This window comes from Dromiciops gliroides, chromosome 1 (genome assembly GCF_019393635.1).
Source record: "Dromiciops gliroides isolate mDroGli1 chromosome 1, mDroGli1.pri, whole genome shotgun sequence".
In the NCBI taxonomy this organism is placed as follows: Eukaryota; Metazoa; Chordata; class Mammalia; order Microbiotheria; family Microbiotheriidae; genus Dromiciops; species Dromiciops gliroides.
Genome location: NC_057861.1, coordinates 132,382,471 through 132,403,373, shown reverse-complemented (window position 1 = coordinate 132,403,373; position 20,903 = coordinate 132,382,471).

Genomic DNA, 20,903 nt, shown 5'->3' with positions numbered 1-20,903 from the left:
CCTTTAAAAGCGATTAAAATCATTTTCAAGATTTGATTGACTTGTAGAACTCAAGTCTTGGGCTGTTGACATCACTTCCTGCTTGCCTGAGTACAAAACTTCTACTAGGAGCTTCAGATACCTTCTGATGCTTGGCAAGTCATGACAGGCAACTTAGGTAACGGAGCTTTGCCCAGTTGAATCAATGTCCCCAATGCACATCCTTACTGAATGTTCTTCTCCTTCAATGACTAAGTGAATCTCCTTTGGTTAACTGTGGAATGACTTACTGTCTCATTTCATTCCAATGTCAAACCTAAACTACACTAGGACTGGCCTCAGTCAGGCCCAGCCCAGAAAAGGGCCCAATAACAAAATGGTAGCAAACACACAATCAGGCATATACTGGAACTCCCAGGGGTTGCTTATCTGTCTGGTCATTGGCAAGGATCTTGGACTTGTAACAACCTATTATGGTTAGTGGAATTGTCAGTCTAGTCAAGCAGGTTTATGTTTCTGTGCCCCTTGGTGTGACCTGGAACATCACTCTCTACTGCTATTAGGAAATTGCTTTACTTACTTTCTCACTCCCTTAGGCCTCAAATCCCTGCTTTTCCTTGTAATAAAGATACTAGTGCTTCATATTTGATTGATAAATGTTATATATATATGTGTGTGTGTGTGTGTATATACACACATACACATCTCTTTATCCATCCATCTGTTCATCTTTCTTTCCCTACCTCCCTCTCTTTCTCTCTCTCTGTCTTCCTTCCTTCCTTCCTTCCTTCCTTCCTTCCTTCCTTCCTTCCTTCCTTCCTTCCTTCCTTCCTTCCTTCCTTCCTTCCTTCCTTCCTTCCCTCCCTCCCTCCTTCCCTCCCTCCTTCTTTCCCTCCTTTCTTTCTTTCTTTCTTTCTTTCTTTCTTTCTTTCTTTCTTTCTTTCTTTCTTTCTTTCTTTCTTTCTTTCTTTCTTTCTTTCATCTCCTCTTTTAGAATATAAGTTCCTTGAAGGCAGAGACTGTTTTGCATTTGTCTTTATATCCCTAACACTTAGCACAGTGTCATAGGGGGCACAAGTGTAAAGTAGAAAACAATGCTACTATATTTTTAATGGAAACTCCCATTACATGTTTTATAATATTGATATAACCTGGGGGCAGCTAGGTGGCTCAGTGAATAAAGCACTGGCCCTGGATTCAGGAGTACCTGAGTTCAAATCCGGCCTCAGACACTTGACACTTACTAGCTGTGTGACCCTGGGCAAGTCACTTAACCCCCATTGCCCTGCAAAAAAAAAATAATAAAATAAAATATTGATATAACCTTGCTCAGTTTCACATTCATCTCCTATTCCTTATGATGATTCCTAAGCTATCTGCTATATTTTGTGTGTATGTATGTATATGTGTCTATATATATGTATGTATTTACATGAAATAACTTGATATGAGGAAGATAATTTGAGTTATTTTTCAAAATTTTGTAACTTTTAAAATAAAACCTTTGTTTTGTGTGTGTTGTTGTTGTTGTTTTTGGTGGGTCAATGAGGGTTAAGTGACTTGTCCAGTGTCACACAGCTAGTGCATGTCAAGCGTTGGAGGCTGGATTTGAACTCAGGTCCTCCTGAATCCAGGGCCAGTGCTCTATCCATTCCACCACCTAGCTGCCCCTCTTTGCTTTGTTTTATTGTGAAGTTAACAAGAAATGTTTGCCAGTTGACTAGGTAAAGAATAGCTGCAATCCCAGGTGACATTACAAATTATCATGGGATGGAGACTGATGATTTCATTGGCATGGGGAATTCTCACGTAAGTAAATTTCTTCTACCAATGCCATTTGGCATCTTCTCTGCAATGTATAGCCTTAGAGAGTTGTCTAGACAACTGAGGGCCTAGGTCACTGCCCAGGGTCACACAGTCTATGTATATCAGAGGAGAAAACTTGAACTGAAATCTTCCTGGCTTTGAGATAGATTCACTTAACCATACTGCCTCTCATTTCAAAATCATATTGTATATACTTGTTTATATGTTGAAGTGCCCAAATAGAAAGTAGGACTGAAAACCATGCAAGATCCTTTAAAAAGCAAAAACAAACTACAACAAAAATTGAGGCAATTTATTCTGTACTTTCACCCCCAACCAAATTCTCATAACAAGTATGGCTTAAATTTTTTTTTTTCAAAGTGTTCCAAAAAATAATCACTTTGAGCTGAGGAAAATCCTGGGAAGTTTCAATCCCAAAGAAAATTTGGAAAGTTTTGAGTGAATGCAGGGAATGATAATGGAAACCACTGTGGAACTTAACTATGGCATTTATAGCTGTAAGTTCCACCAGAGTAATCTGTCTATGTTTATATATTCACCTATGGGTGTTATTGTCTCGTTCTAAATTCTTTATGGCTCTAGTCTTTTTCAGACACCTCTGTTTTATGACAGGAAAGCTTTCTCTGTTCCTTTTTTGGTGACTATGAAATATCATTTACACTTTTCTTTGGATTCCTGACTATTGTTTATCTTGCTTATTTCTTCTGTTACAGTGCCCTTACATTCTAAATTTTCCCCTTTTGCTGTCTTCTTCTAAGTGAACAGTGATCTGTTTCAGTGTTTAAAGTGAGGGGGATGTAGAATGATTGATCACCTAGATATTACCATTTATTTGACTGGAGTCCTTCATATTTTATACCTCCACAAATTGGTTCCCGTGTACCCTTCCAGACATTTCATATTATTCTCCTTCACATATTCTAACATGTCATCCAAAACCGGTCTGTTTGTGGTTTCCAGAACTCACCATGTCATCTTTTATCTGTCACCTAGGCCTGAAATTCACGTCCTTCCTCTCAGAATCACTATCTGCCTTCAACTCTCAAGTCCAATGAGCCCTAAATTCTACAGGAAGTTTTTCTGGGGCCCTCAGTTTTTAGTATCCTTTCCCTACTGGTATTCTATTTTTATTTTCTTGTCTATGTACCTAGTATACCCTCTCAGTAGAATATATATTCCTTTGAGATTATCTCCAGTTTATTCTGTGTGTATCTTGATTTGCATGTGGCTTCCTTCATTAGATTGTAAACTCCTCAAGGACAAGAACTTTGTTTTTGCCTCCTAGTCCTTAGTCTTAAAAGCAATAATCCCTAATCACTTCTTGTTGACTTTTATTTTAATAAACTCAAATCTTAGTATAGTATCTGCAGTAGGACTGCACACTAAAATAGTGCCAAATGATAGGCACACAGTACATGCTTATTGAATTGGAATTGATTATTAGGGACATTTAGATTAATGAGTTCTTGGGAAATATTTCATATGTATAATCAAATTTATCTGAATTACTTTAAAAATACTCTTGCTGCTCTCTACTACAGAGGCAGCTAAGTGGTACAAGGAATAAAGTCAAAAATACATATTCAAATCTAGTCTCAGACACTTCCTAGTTGTTTGACCCCAGAAAATTATTTAACTACTACCTGTCTCAGTTTCCTGATCTGTAAAGTGGGAATAATAATAACACTACCTCCCCTGGTTGTTGTGAAGATCAAATGAGATGATATTTGTAAAGTGTTTTGCAAAACTGAAAGTCCCATATAAGTGTTAACTAGTATTACACTGTCATTGTGATATAGAATTTGAAGGGACATAGAAGGTTCTCTCATTATTTTATTTATTTATTTATTTATTTTTCCGGTTTCTTTTTTTGGTGGGGCAATGAGGGTTAAGTGACTTGCCCAAGGTCACACAGCTAGTAAGTGTCGAGTGTCTGAGTCAGGATTTGAACTCAGGTCCTCCTGAATCCAGGGCCAGTGCTTTATCCACTGCACCACCTAGCTACCCCCTATTTATTTTTAATCACTAAATCTAAATAGTATTTTATTTAAAATTACATGTAAAGATAGTTTTTCACATTCATTTTTGTAAGATTTTGGGTTCAAAATTTTTCTTCCTTCCTTCCCTCCCCCTCCTGAAGCTAGCAAGGTTATACAGTACAATCATGTTAAACATATTTCCACATTAGTCACGTTGTGAAAGAATAAGAACAAAAGGGAAAAACCACAAGAAAGAAGGAACAAACAAACAACAACAAAAGTGCGGATGGTATTCATCAATCTGTGTTTTGACTCCATAGTTCTTTTTCTGGATGTGGAGACCCTTTTCCATCATGAGTCTTTTGGAATTGTCTTAGATCATTGTATGTATTGCTGTCTCTCATTATTTTAGAGATGAAGAAACTGAAGTGAGGAGATGTTGAGTAACTTGCCCAGGATAAGAGAAAAGAAATATCTTAGGTGAGATTTGAACCCTAGTTCTTCTGATTCTAAGTTCAATATTCTGTCCATTATGATACACTGCCTCTTTTCAGATTGAGAGAATCAGGAAACAGCTGTGATTCTGGTGTCACACAGACCCACCTCCTACCTATGTGACTCATTTCTCTCATCTGAAAATTGAAAGCGTTGAATTAGATTGTTTCTGAGGTGAATTTCAGATCCATAATCTTATTATTTCTATGCAAGTAATAATATGGAAAATTTTTGAAGGATAATCAAAGTAATTTAAAAAAAGGAATACCACTCATTTCAAATATCTGGCTTTTTCAGGGATCTGTGTGTTTTTTTTTGTTGTTGTTTGTTTTTTGGTGGGGCAATGAGGGTTAAGTGACTTGCGCAGGGTCATACAGGTAGTATAAAGTGTCTGAGGCCAGATTTTGAACTCAGGTTCTCCTGAATCCAGGGCTGGCGCTTTACCACTGTACCATCTAGCTACCCCCATGGGATCTGTGTTTTTTACTTTAATTTTCTATAAAAAAAATGCCTAAGTTCTATTACTTTGCATATTGTAGAAGCTTGCCTTCATAGCAGTTTCTTTGCTATATTACTTAATTTAGTGGGTTTTTTTTATTCTTCTGTCCAAACCCCCCCCCCCCATATTAGCTGTGGCCTGATTTGAAACTCTTTTCGTACCCAGAGAAGGGAACTCTATAACAGTACTCCCATTTGAGCCTTGACAGTCTTTCTAGAATATAGATGGAAAAGTGGGTGGAGAATGGAGAGGATTGGGTTTGTTAACATTTCCAGGTCTAAACTATGAGAAGCACTAAAATGAACTTCCTCCATCTTTGATAGGAAAAAAGAATAAATAGATCCTTGTTTAGACAAAGTTGGGTAAGCTTTTGTATATATTTTGTTTTGTTTTAAAATGTTCTTTCCAAGTATATCCCAAAAAACACAGAAAAGAATAATTTGAAAAGATGCTTGCAAAGTTTTCAAATCTTATGGGTGTTTCCAAATATTAAATAAATTTAATAATGGAATAAAAAACCCCCAAAGCTGTGGAATATTAAAACAAGTAAAAAATGTTACAACTTGAGCTGAATAAACATTCAGGAGAAACTTTAAATTAAGCTAAAATAATTATCAACAGTTTAAGTAACTTAAGGCCAACTCAAAGAAATTTAATCCATCATGGTAAAGTAAATTATAGTAAAGATTACAAATATACCAGAGCTGTTTATTCTTAATAAGAGTGAGACAAACGTTTTTAGAGGTTTCAGAAATAATATTGACATTAATGATGTAATCCAAATTTTTTTTCAAAAGGAGATTAATTGCCTGCTTGTGGCTCTTCAGCTTTTTCATAGATACAGGTTTTCTAACATTGATACTGACTTGTATATACCAGAAATAATTAATAAAGAGAACTATCAAGAAGAGTGTATTCTGCAAATGATCAATGTGGCCCTTAATTATTTCTAGTCATTTGATTTCTTTGAACTTGAATCTGGAAGACCTAGATTTGAAATTCAATTCTGACACATATTATCTGTGTATGTACCCTTGGACAAGTCTTTTTGTCCCTTTAACTTTCAGTTTCCCGGGTGCCATATTTTAGGAGAGGTATTGACAGGCACCCAACTATGTTGAGGGTATTAAGGGAAATGGGGGACAGGCCCTACTAGGATTAGTTCAAGGACTGGGAAATGTTTAACCTCGACAAAAGACTACTTAAGGTGGGAATGTTAATTGCTCTATGTGAGCTCCATGAGAACAGGAATTGTTTCACTTTCCTATTTTTGTGTTCAGAGCTTAACATACTGCTTTCTACCTAGTAAGCCCTTTAACAGTTTTTATTCATTCATTCATTCTGGATTGGGCATGTTCCTCTACTCTAGAATGAATAAATAAGGAGCAGTTAGTCGAAGTTGCAAAGAGGTAGATTTAGACTAGATGTAAAGGGGGAAAAAAACACCCCAATTTTTAACATTGAGTCTAGAACTTCATCTTTGATTTTCCTAATCATCAGTGCTAGTCCCTCCTCAGGCTATCTTGTTTTTACTTATCTGTGGGCATGTTTCATCCTGTTGTTGTTCCCCTACCTCCAAGTCCCCAATCCAATGTAGGGCCTTTTGGGGTATTTGTTTTGTTTTGTTTCCCATCATCTACCACAATACCTTTCACAGGGTAAGTCAAAATGTTGACCTAATGTTTATTTCATAAGTGCTTGCTGAATTGACTTGAGTTCATATTTACAAATGGCTCTTCTTATTCACCTGAGTTCATATTCAAATAATTCAAAAGGTGCATGTAGACTCAACTTCTGTAATTCAAATCCATCCTTTGAGAAAGTTGATCAATGTATTTGCCTCCTGGACTTAATTTTTTTTTTTTTGTGGGGAAATGGGGGTTAAGTGACTTGCCCAGGGTCACACCGCTAGTAAGTGTCAGGTGTCTGAGGCTGCATTTGAACTTAGGTCCTCCTGAATCCAGGGCTGGTGCTTTAATCAATGTACCTCCTAGCTGCCCCTTAATTTTTTTAAAGGCTCATATTTTTCTTCATAGGCTCTCAGCATTTGGAGATGGAAGGGACCCAACAATCATCTAGACTTTCCTTCACCTGAGCAGGAATCTCCCTCCCAACATCCCTCATTGTTCATTTTAGTCAATGTGTGAACATCTCTAGTAAGGTGAGAACCAATACCTATGCAGGTAACCAAATCTAATTTTAATTTCTTTTTCTAGGAGTGTATCTGTGAAAGGGTAGAGAGCTATAAAGATGGTCTCTTGATAGACTTGAAGGATCAAATTAGCAAACACAAAAAAAGGAAGAGGTAAAGGGAGATGGAGATAGAGAGGGGAAGGAGGAGAGGTAAAAAGGAAAGAAGGAGGAATGGAGAGATAGGGAGGGAGAGAGAGATAGAAAGACAGAGAGACAGACATAGAAAGGAAGAGACAGAGGCACACAGAGAGAGGAGGGAGGGAAAGGAACAGAGTCAGAGACAGACAGAGATAGGGAAAGAGAGAGCCATAGAGAGATTTTTAAGTATGAGGAAACTTGGATATATTTTAGGGAGCAGAGAAAAATCCAGTGGTCCTTGGTGTCTTTGCTTATTGTATCAATGAATTTGTACATGAGCATATGTCTTTTGTCTTCTATACACACCATTTAAGAACTCATTTCTGAGGGTTAACAAATCTATTTTTATTCTGACAGAATATTTTTTCTAAAACTTATTATTCTTTCTGTATTTCATTTTAAGCAAGCCAAAGACTTTCATTTTAGCTCCTATCAGGTTAAATGTCCACTAAAAGATACCTTGGGGCCTGGTGATTTGAGTTTCCATGTGAATATTAGACACAAATGGGTCAGCATTTGGTAATTCATTTGTAGTTCCCAATTGGCATTGTTTTTCATCACAAATGCACGTATGGAAATCTTTTATAGAGAATGACATACCACAGCAGATAAATCATCTACTAGTTTTATAAACTTCTTTTGAAGGCATGTTGCCAGATATTGTCAAAGGAAAAAACTTAATCATAACTTAGCTGGCAAATATGTAGAACATTGGGGAAGGGGAAAACATTCTATATTCTCCTCCTCTCCCCCCAAGCAAGAATGAAGAGGGTTCATTTGTAAAATGGAGAGATCTGATGCACCAGAATATTAGGAGGTATCTTATCAACACAGAGCTATTGGAGGTCAGCTTTGGGTTGTGAGGTGCAGTCTGCTATATTGAATGGTTTTGTAATTTGGCAATATCTTCAGATTAATTATATATGCCATGAAACAGACTTGGCATGATTGTGGGGATCTCCAGCTACACTTGTATTGTCAGGGGAAATGGAGGCCAGAGAGATTATTCCACATTGCTGTTGCTCTATTTTGGAAAGTACTATGCTAAGTCTTTACCATTTTGGGCTGGCTGGGGGAAAGCCTATTGAATTCAGTAAAAAGTTTGAATCCTAGATTTAAAAAAAAAATCAATGTTTATTATTTTCAGGTTCATGTAATAGCTCAAAATGGGTTGCCACATTGAATTCCATAGGAAATTGGATTTAAAGACCAAATAAAAATGAGTTATAATTCCTTTATAATGTCAGCTATAAAAGCAATGTGATATATTGGAGATTAAAAGTTGGGTTCAGGATCAGGAAGATATGTGTTCAAATCCTGCCTTTGATACTTATTAACTGTTGGACTCTTGGTAAGTCACTTAACCTCTACACATTTTAAGCAATGGCCTAGAATAATATATTAAATCATGATGTTTCAATCCGCATTGGTTGAAGGAATTTCCTACATAAAAGGAATAATAGATTCTTGAGGTATTTCTAAATTTCAGTTGTGTGTGGATCTGGATGCTTCTGGACTGTATTTTCCTAATTTCTATAATCTAGCTCAGTTGGCCTTCTGGCTGGTTCTCATACACGTCACTCCATTTCCCGTTTCCATGTCTTTGTCCTACTGCCTTCCATGCTTAGAATGCTCTCCTTCAACTCTCCCTCAAAAAAATAAAACCAAACAAAACCAGACCTCTTACTTCTTTCAAGACTCAGCTCTATTAATCAATAAGCAGTAATTCAGTTATTATTGTATGTCAGAAATTGTGTTATGTTCTTGGGGAAAAAAATGAAAACTTCCTACTCTCATGAAATTTACATTCTAATGGAGAAAACAAGATATACATAAATATACCTATGCAAAGCCCTTCCTGATCCCTTGATTGCTACTTCCCTGGTATATATTTTGTATTCATTCTTGATATTCCTATATACTCTCTGGGCACTTTGTTTCTCCCAGTAGAATGCAAGTTCCTTAAGAGTAGGTACTGTTTTATTTCTGTCTTTGTATCCTCAGAGGGTAGGTAGTACAGTGTCTAAAATATGGTAGACACTTAACAAATGGTCATTAATTGACTGATTTTCTGAAAGCAGCTTTCCTATTAAGTACTTAAAGTATCCCCTCCTCCCCTGTTTATACTATTAATTTTTACAATCTTTGAAGAAAGGATTTATCAAGAAGGAAAATTTTACCTAGGTGGCATAGTGGATAGAGCACCTGGGCTGCAGTAAGGAAAATCCAAGCTCAGACAATCACTAGTTTTGTGACCTAGGCAAGTTACTTAACCCTGCTTTCCTTAGTTATCTCATCTGTAAAATGGGCTGGAGAAGGAAATGGAAAACCACTCCAGTATCTCTTCCAAGAAAACTCCAAAGGAGGTCAGAGTCAGACATAACTCAACATAACAACAACAAATTTTACTTTGCTCATTTCCAAAAGTCTATCTATCTATCTATCCTAATCAATGAAACCTGAAAATATTATTTATTCAAAAACAAAAACAAAAAATTAGAACTGTCTATACCAGAAACAGCTCAGCTTCATGAAAGTAGTCACTTGAACATTTAACACACTTTTTGAAAATACTTTCAAAATTTTTTATTTTCTTAAAGGAAATTTTATTGATAGCTTTACATTTTTTTTTACCACCCTTACATTTTTCAATATATCTATTCTCTTTCTCCTTCCCAGAGAGTCATTCCTTATAATAAAGAATAATAGGAGAAGGGTGGGAAGTTCAGGAAAACTAATCAACATGTAAAAAAAAATTGACATTATACATAGTGTCACAAACCTAGAGATCTTTATCTTGACAGATAAAGAAGGGGCTATGTCATCTTTTGTCTCTTCTTTGTGACCAAGTTTGGTTATTATAATTTGGTAGGTTAGTTTCTTTTAGTTTGGTAGTGCCCTTTCAATTGACATCATTGTATTCATTGTGTATATCCTTTTCTTGTTTCCATTTTACTTTGCAACACTTCATATATCTTTCTATACTTCACTCATGTTTTTATCATTTCTTCAGTAATATTCCATGATATTTTTGTACCACAATTTGTTTAGCTATTCTCCAATTCTTTGCTGCTACAAAAAATGCTGTTATGATTATTTTGGTGCATTGGTCTTTTTGTCACTGAGATCTTTGGGTTATAAGCCAAGAAGTGTGATCTCACAAAGGGCATGGATATTTTGCTTATTTTCTTCAAATAATTTTAAATTGTTTTACAAAATGGTTTGAAAATTTCATAGCTCTGCCAAGTATGAATTCATGTGCCTGTCTTTCTATACCCCCTCCATCATTGACCACTTTCATCTTTTGTCATCTTTGCCAATTTGCTTGGTATAGTTTTCATTTGCATTTCTCTTAGTAGTGATTTGGAACATCCTTTTATTTGGTTGTTAATAGTTTGCAATTGTTTTGAGAACTTTGTTTATAAATTGATTTTGGTCTTTTTAATTGTTTTTTGTCTTTGTGTCTTGGATATGAGGCCCTTACCAGTGATATTTGGTATAGCATTTTCTCCTAATTAAACTCTTCCTTTCTTATTCTATTTGCATTACTCTCCATTTGTTCATGCAACAGCTTTTCAATTCTATGAATTTAAATTATCATTGTTTGTAATTACGTTTCCTCCTTGTCTTGTTCAGAATTAACCCGGTAAGCATGATTATAAAAGGTATAAATGCTCTTCTTCTTTTCCAGATTTTTAGTTGTGTGATCTTTAAGATTCATGTTGCATATACATTTTTAATGTATTGTGGTATGTGGTGAAAGGTGTTGATCTAACAATTTCTGCCAGACTGATTTCCAGATTTCCCAGAGATTCATATTAAAAAGAGAGTTCTTTTCTTGGGAATTTTGCTTTGGGATTTACTGAACACCATTATTGAATTAAATTAGTTATTTCTAATTCTTCTTTGTCTGGTCTCTTTCTTGATCTACTTTTATATTTTTAACTGACAACAAGAAATTTTGATGATCATGGCTTTATATTTGTCAATATGCATCACTCATATATATATATTTTTTTGGGGGGGGGTGGGGCAATGAGGGTTAAGTGACTTGCCCAAGGTAAGTGTCAAGTGTCTGAGGTTGGATTTGAATCCAGGGCTGGTGTTTTATCCACTTGTGCTACCGAGCTGTCCCCCTATATTTTCACTATATCACTTGACATTCTAAATTTTTTATACAGCCAAATGAATATCATTATTTTGTCTAGTTCTGTAAAGTATCTTCTTGGTGTAACACTAAATTTGTAAGTTGACTTTGTGCATCATCATTTGGTCCAGCCATGAGCAGAGAATTAATTTTGTTCTTTATTTAGTTAAGGAGCAATTCATAATTAAGTCTATGCAGGGATTGAATGAGCTTTGATAGATTGACTTCTAGATATTGTTGTTTATTTTGAAATTATTTTGAATTGTACTTTCCTTTCTATTATTTCTTTCTGAATTCGTTTTTTTTCTTGCTCTATAGAAATGCTGTTAATCTGACTTTATTTTTGTAGCCTTTCACTTTGCTGAAGTCTTGATTAGTTGCTTTGTTGATTCCTTAGGATTTTAAAGTACTATTACACCATTATCAAAAAGTGCAGTTTTCCTCTACTTTTCCTATCTTTAGCCTTTCATTTATTTCTCTTCTCTTATTTATATTGTGAACATTTCTAGAGCAATGTCAAATGATGGTGGGCAAAGGACTTTACTCCTGTACTCATTAGGAACGTTTCTAGTCTGTCCATCATGATGTCTGATGGTAACTTTTGATTTCATATAGTTACTTTAAAAAAATCACATTAAATAAATGTCCTTCTATGATTATGGTTTTTTGGTTTGTTTTTGTTTTTGTTTTTTTGCTGGGCGATTGGGGTTAAGTGACTTGCCCAGGGTCACACAGCTAGTAAATGTTAAGTGTCTGAGGCCGGATTTGAACTCAGGTCCTCCTGAATCCAGGGACAGTACTCTATCCACTACAACACCTAGCTGCCCTGATTATGTTTTTTTAATAAGATTTCTATTTTCAAATTTTTCTCCCACTCTCCCCTCTTTCCCCCCTCCCCAAGACAGCAAGTAATCTGATATATGTTATATATGTACAATCACATTAAACATATTTCTGCATTAGTCATGTTATAGGAGAAGAATCAGAGCAAAAAGGAAAAATCTCAAAAAAAGAAAAAAATAGAAATAGTATGGTTCAATCTGCATCTAGATTCCAAAGTTCTTTTTTTCTGGATTTGGAGAGCATTTTCCATCATGAATCCTTTGGAGCAGCTATCTTGGACCACTGTATTGCTGAGAAGAATCAAGTCTTTCACAGTTGATCAACACATAATGTTGTTGATACTGTGTACAGTGTTCTCCTGGTTCTGCTCATATGATTATGTTTTTTGAGGGTTTTTTTAGCATTGTGTTTTGTCAAAGATTTTTTTCTGCATCTATTGATATGGTCATTTAGTATTGGGTTTTAAAACTATGATTATATTAATTATTTTTATAATTTTGAATCTTGATATGAATCTGAGTTAATCCTAATGAATTTTAAAAATAAATTGTCATAGTTTATTTGATAGGATTTTATTTAAATTTTTGACTCAGTATTCTTTAATAATATCAATCTATAGTTCTATTTTTCTGCTTATCAGGGCTCATACCATTCTATCCCATCCCTTCTATTTAATTTGTTTTCAATTGATTAATTCAACAAACATTTAATAAGCACTTACTATGTTCAAGATATTATTTTAGGTAATTGGAATACAAAGACCCAAATAAAACAGTATCTGTTCTTGTGGAACTGAGGAATGGAATGGATTACAACACGTATTGGAATAAGTAAATGCAAAACAGTTTTTTTCAGAGGGTGTGGAAAGCATCAATAAATTCAGAAGTAGGGCAAGAGGAATCAGGGAAGGATTCATATGGGTGGTGTCTGCTGAACTAAGCCTTGAAGAAAGGTAGGGGTTGCAAGAGTTGGAGATGGTATCCTCAACTTCTCATTCTCTCTCATTCCTCCCTCCCATAACCAATCTGTTGACAAGGCCTATTGAGTTTACTTTTTACAGCATCTTCCATATACACTCCCTGTTTCTCCTCTGATATTGTCATGATCCTGGTGCAAGCCCTCATCACTTCACAAATGAACTATTGCAGTAGCCTGCTGGTTGGTCTCCCTGCCACAAGTCTTTTCCCACTTCAACCCATCCTCCCTGCAGCTATCTAAGTGGTCTTCCTAAAGTGATGGCATTAAATTCTAATAGAAATAGGGACTACTAAAACAGTCATAAAGATCCCTGTGAATCATATGTTGACTTAGAAAACCGCATTTATTTCTTTTTAAATTTCTTTTCTTTTCTTTTTTTTTGCAGGGCAATGGGGGTTAAGTGACTTGTCCAGGGTCACACAGCTAGTGTTAAATGTCTGAGGCTGGATTTGAACTCAGGTCTTCCTGAATCCAGGGCCAGTGTTTTATCCACTATGCCACCTAGCTGTCCCTTCTTTTTTTATTAGTACAGGAATATGTTAAAATCAGATACAAGCATATCTTATTCTGATTCTGACTACACTCAAGAGTGTTGTATGAGGTTCATGGGCCATGTTTGATGCCTCCATCCTAAAGCACAGGTCTGACATGCCATCTCACATACTCAATCCACTCCAATGGCTCTCTATCACTCCCAGGATCAAATATAACATTCTTTGTTATTCAAAGACCTTCTTAACCCCCCTCCCCCCAATTTTCCAATCTTCTTACATCTTATCCCAAAATTATACCTGTAATTCAGTAATATGGGCCTTCTGGCTGCTCCTCAAACAAGAGACTCCATTTCCTAACACCTGTAATTTCTCTTCTCTGGCTCTTGGCTCCCTTCAAATCTCAGCTAAAATCTCACCTTCTACAGGAAGACTTTCCTAAAACCTTTTAATTTTAGTAGCTCCCTTATTATTCCCAATCTATGCTGTTGGTTAGTGGTTTTTATTCTCTCTCCCTCATTAGATATCAAGCTCCTTTATATCAAGGGCTCTACCTTTCTTTGTGTCTTTAGCATTTAAAACAGTGCCTGGGAAATAGTAGGCATTTAATAAATGTTTATTGATTAATTAAGAGGGAGAACATTACAGGCATTGGGTCAGGCTTTGTAAAGACATGGAGGCAAGGGATGGAATGTCTTGCACGGGGAAGAACAAGAAAATCAATTTGGCTTGTATGAGAAAGAGTGAAAATGGAATGGAATGGAAAGGTAGACTGTAATCAGAAGGTCTTTAATTACCTAAGGAGCTTATATTTTATTCTAGAGTCAACAGGGAGCCACTGAAGCTTCTTCAGCAGAGGAATGACATAGGCAAACCTGTTTCTTTTAGGAAGATTATTTAGCAGTGGTATGGAAGATGTTTTGGAGAGAGGGACTGAAAGTAGGAACATTAATTCAGAGCCTTTTAATTAATCTAAGAGGTGATAATGACTTACATTTAGGTGGCTAGAGGAAACAGATCTGAGATAGGCAGAATTGACAAGAGTTGTCTAGTAACTAGCTATAGGGATGTAGTGGAGTCCAGATTAACTTGAGGAACAGCTCATGAAGCATTCCCACAAATCTAATGTGGCATTTTGTTTGTTTGTGTGTGTGTGTGTGTGTGTGTGTGTGTGTGTGTGAGAGAGAGAGAGAGAGAGAGAGAGAGAGAGAGAGAGAGAGAGAGAGAGAGAGAGAGAGAGAAAAGAAGAAATTGGGGTTAAGTGACTTGCCCAGGGTCACACAGCTAGTAAGTGTCAAGTATCTGAGGCCGGGTTTGAACTCAGGTCCTCCTGAATCCAGGGCCAGTGCTTTATCCACTGTGCCACCTAGCTGTCCCTAATGTGGCATTTTTTTGCCTCTCTGTCATGAATTTGTGTTTTATCTTCTATAATACTTAATATCATACTGTACATGTAACAGGCATTTTATAAATATTCATTGAATTGAACTAGATTGAAGTTTTCTCTGAACCCAGAGTTCAAATTATAACTAGTTCTTTATTCACTGCACCATGTACTTACCTCTATACAATCTAGCTTGCTCACTTATGTTGAAGAATTAAACATGTACTCTGTGTTTCTTGTTTATTCAAGACATTCTTTATTGTATCAGTTATAGGGGAAGATGGAAACCACAGATATACTGTAGAAAACATTACCAGGTTCTTGTGCTGAGTAAAATCTGCTTTTCAAAGTCTTTCACATTGGCTGGAGAAGATAAGAAGGTACATGAGGGTACTGCAGAATAGGATTAACATGGCACAGTGACCCGCTTGTAGTTGGAACATGTTTGGGAACAGACATAATAATAAGTGGTTACAGCAAGTTGTACAGGTATATTCCTTTGATCTTACTAGAGACAGCAAAGTTTCCCATGGGAAAGACATTTCCCAGAAAATATTATCCCAGAGCTCTTTGCATCAATATAAAGCTATAGAAGTCCTGAAAAGAATCCTGTTTCCACACTTCTTTCTATTCATGGTGACCCATGACAATATTTGCTTGGCCCATAAAAAAGAAAGAACATTGGGAGCTTACCCAGAATCAAGTAGGTCATTTCCATGCAATTCCCTTAGATCAAATAGGTGATCAACTATCTGTAATTTGCTAATTGGTGTGTATAACCACTCCCGCCCCCCCTTGGAGAAAATCCACTATAATTTCTCCAGCAATACCCATCAATAATACATGATCTGACTGACTCTTGTGGCCTTGGGGTTAGCATGTTCCTTCAGAGGAAAGTCTATAAAATAAATTGCAACTCAGTTCATTTCAACAAGCATTTATTAAACATCTTTTATGTGCCAGGGACTGTGAAAGGTACTAGAGACACAAAAACAAAATGCTCTGCCATCCAGGAAATTTCATTCCACTGGAATGAAGTGTGTACAAAGATAAGTAAATAGAAAAATGAATAGGAAAAACCAAACAAACCTGATACTTCATTTGATCATTATAATAGCTTTGTGAGATATTATTCTACCCTTTTTATAGATGATGAAACTGAGTCCCAGAGAGTGTATGTTATGAGCCTGTAATCAAGTCCTGAAGTCATTTTCTGCTTATGTCTCAATCAGGGTCCATTGTTGAGACTACTGGGGCTTTGGAAGAAGAAATAAATGAGCAGGCTATAGATGAGTCCTTTTATTACTGTGGTTCCTTTCCTGTTTTTTTGTCTTTGAAGATTGTTCCCCCCCACACACTCTTTTCATTGACCTTGTTTTTCCTTGTAACCCTCATCATGAGTACTTATATTGCTGGGTCTTGGATGGAACATTTTAACTGATCTCATTGAGTATTGCTGAAAATGGAGTGAAACTCTTATAAGAGGAGAAGTAATAATCAGATCAGACCAGTTTCAGGACTTCAATGGAATCTTCCCCAAATCAAAACAGCATGCCCCTAATGTGATAATGTGCAGTTATAAACAAAGCTTTGTGGCTCATGCCGTGGAGAACTTTTGCAAAAGGCTGCCAATAATTTTATTGCCATAAAAAATGGAAGAGTTGATTAGCGGGTTACTTAAAGCTGTAATCTTATCCTTCTGGGGATTTATTTAAATCCAATTAAGAAAGTGTTTGGGGTAGGGGTTTGTGAAATAATTTTCTCCCAATATTTATTTTAACAGAATTTACTTAGATATTTGGGATGGGGAAATAGTTTAAAGTGAGTGCTGTTGGCACTTTCAGGATACTTGGCATTGTCCCAGTGGAGTCATGTTTCCCCTGATGCCAATTTGTCACCAATGAAACAGCCATCTTGAACTGGGCATCTACCTTTGGAGCACCACAGGGCAATTGGCTTTCATTCTTTGTCCAGGTGGAAAGAGGGCCATCTAAGATTCCCTAGCAGTGACAGATGATTGCAGGTGAATGGGTTTTGAGGATTTGGGAATGCTCTCTTGAATTTCTGTTTATTTCAAAACACAATTAGAAGAGGATCAATGTGCTTTTTCTGGAACTGTGCCCCACCTCCCATTCTCATTTCCATTTCCCCTGGAAGCTGGGAAAACACTTACAAGTTGTATAGATTCTATTTCATGGGGCAGTTTTTTAATAGTGAAAGCAAGGGATAATGGGGAGTCAGTCTTAGTGCTGAAATGATATTCACAAAATAGTAAAAAAGAATTAGGGCTTGGATTCCTCTATCAAGCATTCAGATGCATGGGATTGAGATGTCCATGGCATCAGATTAAGTCTGACTCAGTTTCTTCCAATATGTTTGGTGGCATGGACATATATTCCATCCACCTATTTTAAGCCTGGCATACTGTATGGGCAGTACATATTGCTCAAGTGTGGGAATGCTCATATCCCATCATTTCTCTTCTTTTATGGTAACCCCCATAATTATCTCAGGTGTCATGATAAATACAGTATTGAATTTGGCCTTGACACCTGTTACCAATTATATTAGATTTTTTAAATTTCTCATAATGGCATGAGGATGATTAGGCAGATGATGCAAAAAGTGATGAAACAAAGATAAAAATTATTTTGAAAAATTAATATCACAGCAATTGTCTTCTCAATTACCCTCCATAAGGGGGGGGACTATAGTAATATTATATAATATATAATAGTAATATTATAATTTTAAAGAATGTTTCAATTTTTGTTTTATTATATGTTTCATGTGTAACAACTAAGATTCTGAATTCCCTTAGACATGTTTTTGAGAACTTTCATTGTTTGATTTGATTATTGACAAAGCTATTTTAAAGTTGTGTTAAGCTCAATTTTGTAGGAAATTTCCTGGCTGATTACCAGCATCCACACATCAACCCCTGAAAAGACTTCCATTCCACGACTACACCTAGAGGACATCTGAGAAAAGACTTTCAGAGACTTTAAATGAACAGTTTTGATTTGTTCTTTTTGTTGGTTTTTTATTTGGTGCTAGGGTGTTTTGTTTTGTTTTTTGAGAGGCAATTAGGGGTTATATTTTCTGACTTGAATTGGCACTCCCTTCTTACTATGTTCTATAGCTTCCTGCAGAGGGAGTAGTTTCTGCTGATCTGATTCTGAACTTGGATCATCTCTAGTAGAAACAGCCATTTTGAGGTCTCTCTCCATATGTGAGAGTTTCCCCCACATCATAACAATGATAATAACAAAAACAATGATAATAACAAAAACAACAAAAAAACAACAAAAAAAAATAAAATCCTTAGTCGTATGAACTATGGATGTGGTATTAAAAGGTATTTCAATTTCAGGCATAAAATTTCTACTTATATTAAACGTATTTTCCCAAAGATTCTCACGTATACTATTATACAAAAAACTTTTTGCTGCCTGAATGAGGAAAAAACCAATAATGTTATGAAGGACCATTGAGTAAACTATTCCTCTAAGTCGGGATGTTATGCTGTCCCAATACATTCCGATGAGAAAAATCAAAGGGATGGTAGAATATTCGAGCATCTTGCCCTTTAAACTGGGCTGGCTTTTCTGTTTAAAGCAAGACTTTTAGAGGCTTAAAGTCTTTAAGGGAGATTAGACAAAGGGAAAGTCCTGGGGGGGGGGGTATTTGGAAAATCCACCGAATTAGCCGGCTTATGGCCAAACTAGGGAGGGTGGGTCATTGCCTCCAGGCATGCAAAATTAAAGCAACAATTAGTGTTAGAACTGGGAAAAGCTGCAGGAATCTCTTCAGGCTTCTCTGAAAAAGCATGGTTGGGAGAGGGAGAGATATTTCCTTGTGTGAGTAAGTTGCTGGCTCTTTTAACAAAAATAAAAAGAAAAATAGAAAATCCACAAAAACAAAGCATTAACATGATCTTATCTCCCATTTGTCTGGTTAAACAGACTAAAATCAAAAATAGGGTAATTAGGGAGTTTAAAAGGTCCATTCGAAAAAATTTAAAGGAAAACACAGCCAGTGCGCCAGTACTTAGCAGTTAAAGGGAGAGGGAGGGGAAATTTCTTACCCAACCAGCAGATCAGAAGAAGACTGAGGGTTAGCTTTCCTCTTCGTGGTCAGCCATCTGTTAAGGGCTAAAATTCTAGCTAAACTGTCTAAAATATCTAATGAGTGGTCGCCAATAAATTATAAGCTTTAGCAAGAGTTAGACTTTTAAGCATTTATTAAGGAGAATAAGAATTTGGTAAAGAGAGAGAAAAAGGCCTAGATTCCTATCTATTAAAGGGAGAGCACATTTTTAGCTCCCGTCTCCGCCAGAGTCCAGAGGAAAGAGCGCGAGACTGAGCGCCAGTCTCTTCCTTCCTCCTCCCACTAGTCCGCGTCACTTCCTGACTCCTGAAGAAAAGACTCCTGGTCTTGCCCTCAAAGACCTTCGCCTCATGGGCAGAACTCTTCTACAGTAAGTATCCAGCAGGTGGCGTTATTCCAATCGTTACAGTAGAAAGATGTGGACAAGAGGTCAAGAAGAGGAGGGGATTTGATGTATACATGAGGAGGGGTGCCTATATTACCATCATAGACCAATAGAAAAAATATACATATACATAATCGAAACATATATACATGTGTGCAAATGCAGAGAGATAGAAATAGATTTAGATGTAGACACCCTGTATATATTTTTAGTAGGCACCCTGCTGTTTTGCAATGGTTTTAGTACTTAAAAGGAGCTTAGAAGCCTTAGGCCAGACATTTAATACTGAAAACATAAGGCCTTTATCTCACCCAGTGGAAGGCTATCTGGTTTACTTGAGACACTGAAGGGTAGGAACATGCATGAAGCTTCATAAAATACAAGGGAAGAACATGAGTGGCATACCCACTCTCCGAAATAGGACAATGACCTAGATCTCAAAAAATGAAGGCAGCACTCAGCTCCCAAACTATGGGTATTGGCCAACATTTAGTACTTAGGAGATCTGATCTGGTTTCCATAGTATGTGGCTATCTCATTACCCTAAGGCACAAAAAGATTTCTAATTCAAAATTGGGAGTAGGTGGTAGACAAGAGGAGGAGATAAGGATTGAGCAAAAAGAATACTGGCTTTGAAGTCAGAGGCCCCTGACTCAAATACTGCTTCTAACATTACCACCTGTGTGACCTTGGGCAAGTTCCTTAACCTCTCTGGCCCCCAATTTCTTCCTCTGTAAAATGAGGAGGTATACAAATGGTCCTTTTAGGTTCTAGATTAGTCATTTTTCAGTCATATCTGACTCTTCATGGTACCATTTGGGGTTTTGGGGTTTTCTTGGCAAAGATAAAGGCAAAGATGGAGTGGCTTGCCATTTGCCTCTCATTTTATAGATGAGAAAACTAAGGTAAACAGGGTAAACTGACTTGCTTAGGATCACACAGCTAGTAAGTGTCTGATTTGAACTTATGAAGATAAATCTTCCTGATTCCTAGCCTAGTGCTCTATCCACCTAGCTTCCCCTCCCATGAAACCACATACTTCTAACAGCAGAACAGGAAAACAGCAGGGAATAGATATTACCAGGGATGTTTCCGAAGCCTCAGGAATAATGATCTTCAGGGCATGGTAAGGGTGGAGGTTTGGAAGGGAGTCATCCATTGTTGCCTTAGAAGAGGCTGTCCTTTGAACTTGGTATACCATTCCCTCCCATTCTTGCTACCCCACTCATATCCAATGGGTGAGACTATTGGGGCCATAGTCACTGTGAGCATCAGTGCAGCTCAGGGATGCATGAGAAGGCTAGAAGTTTTATAGACAGGGGCAAGAGCTTATTTAAGTGTATCTGATTGGTCTCAGACTTCTGATATCACAAGCAGGGAGGTGGGAATGAACACAGGAGACAAAAATCTTTGTCATGTCTCAGGGATTCTTAACTTTTACTTGTGTCATGGACC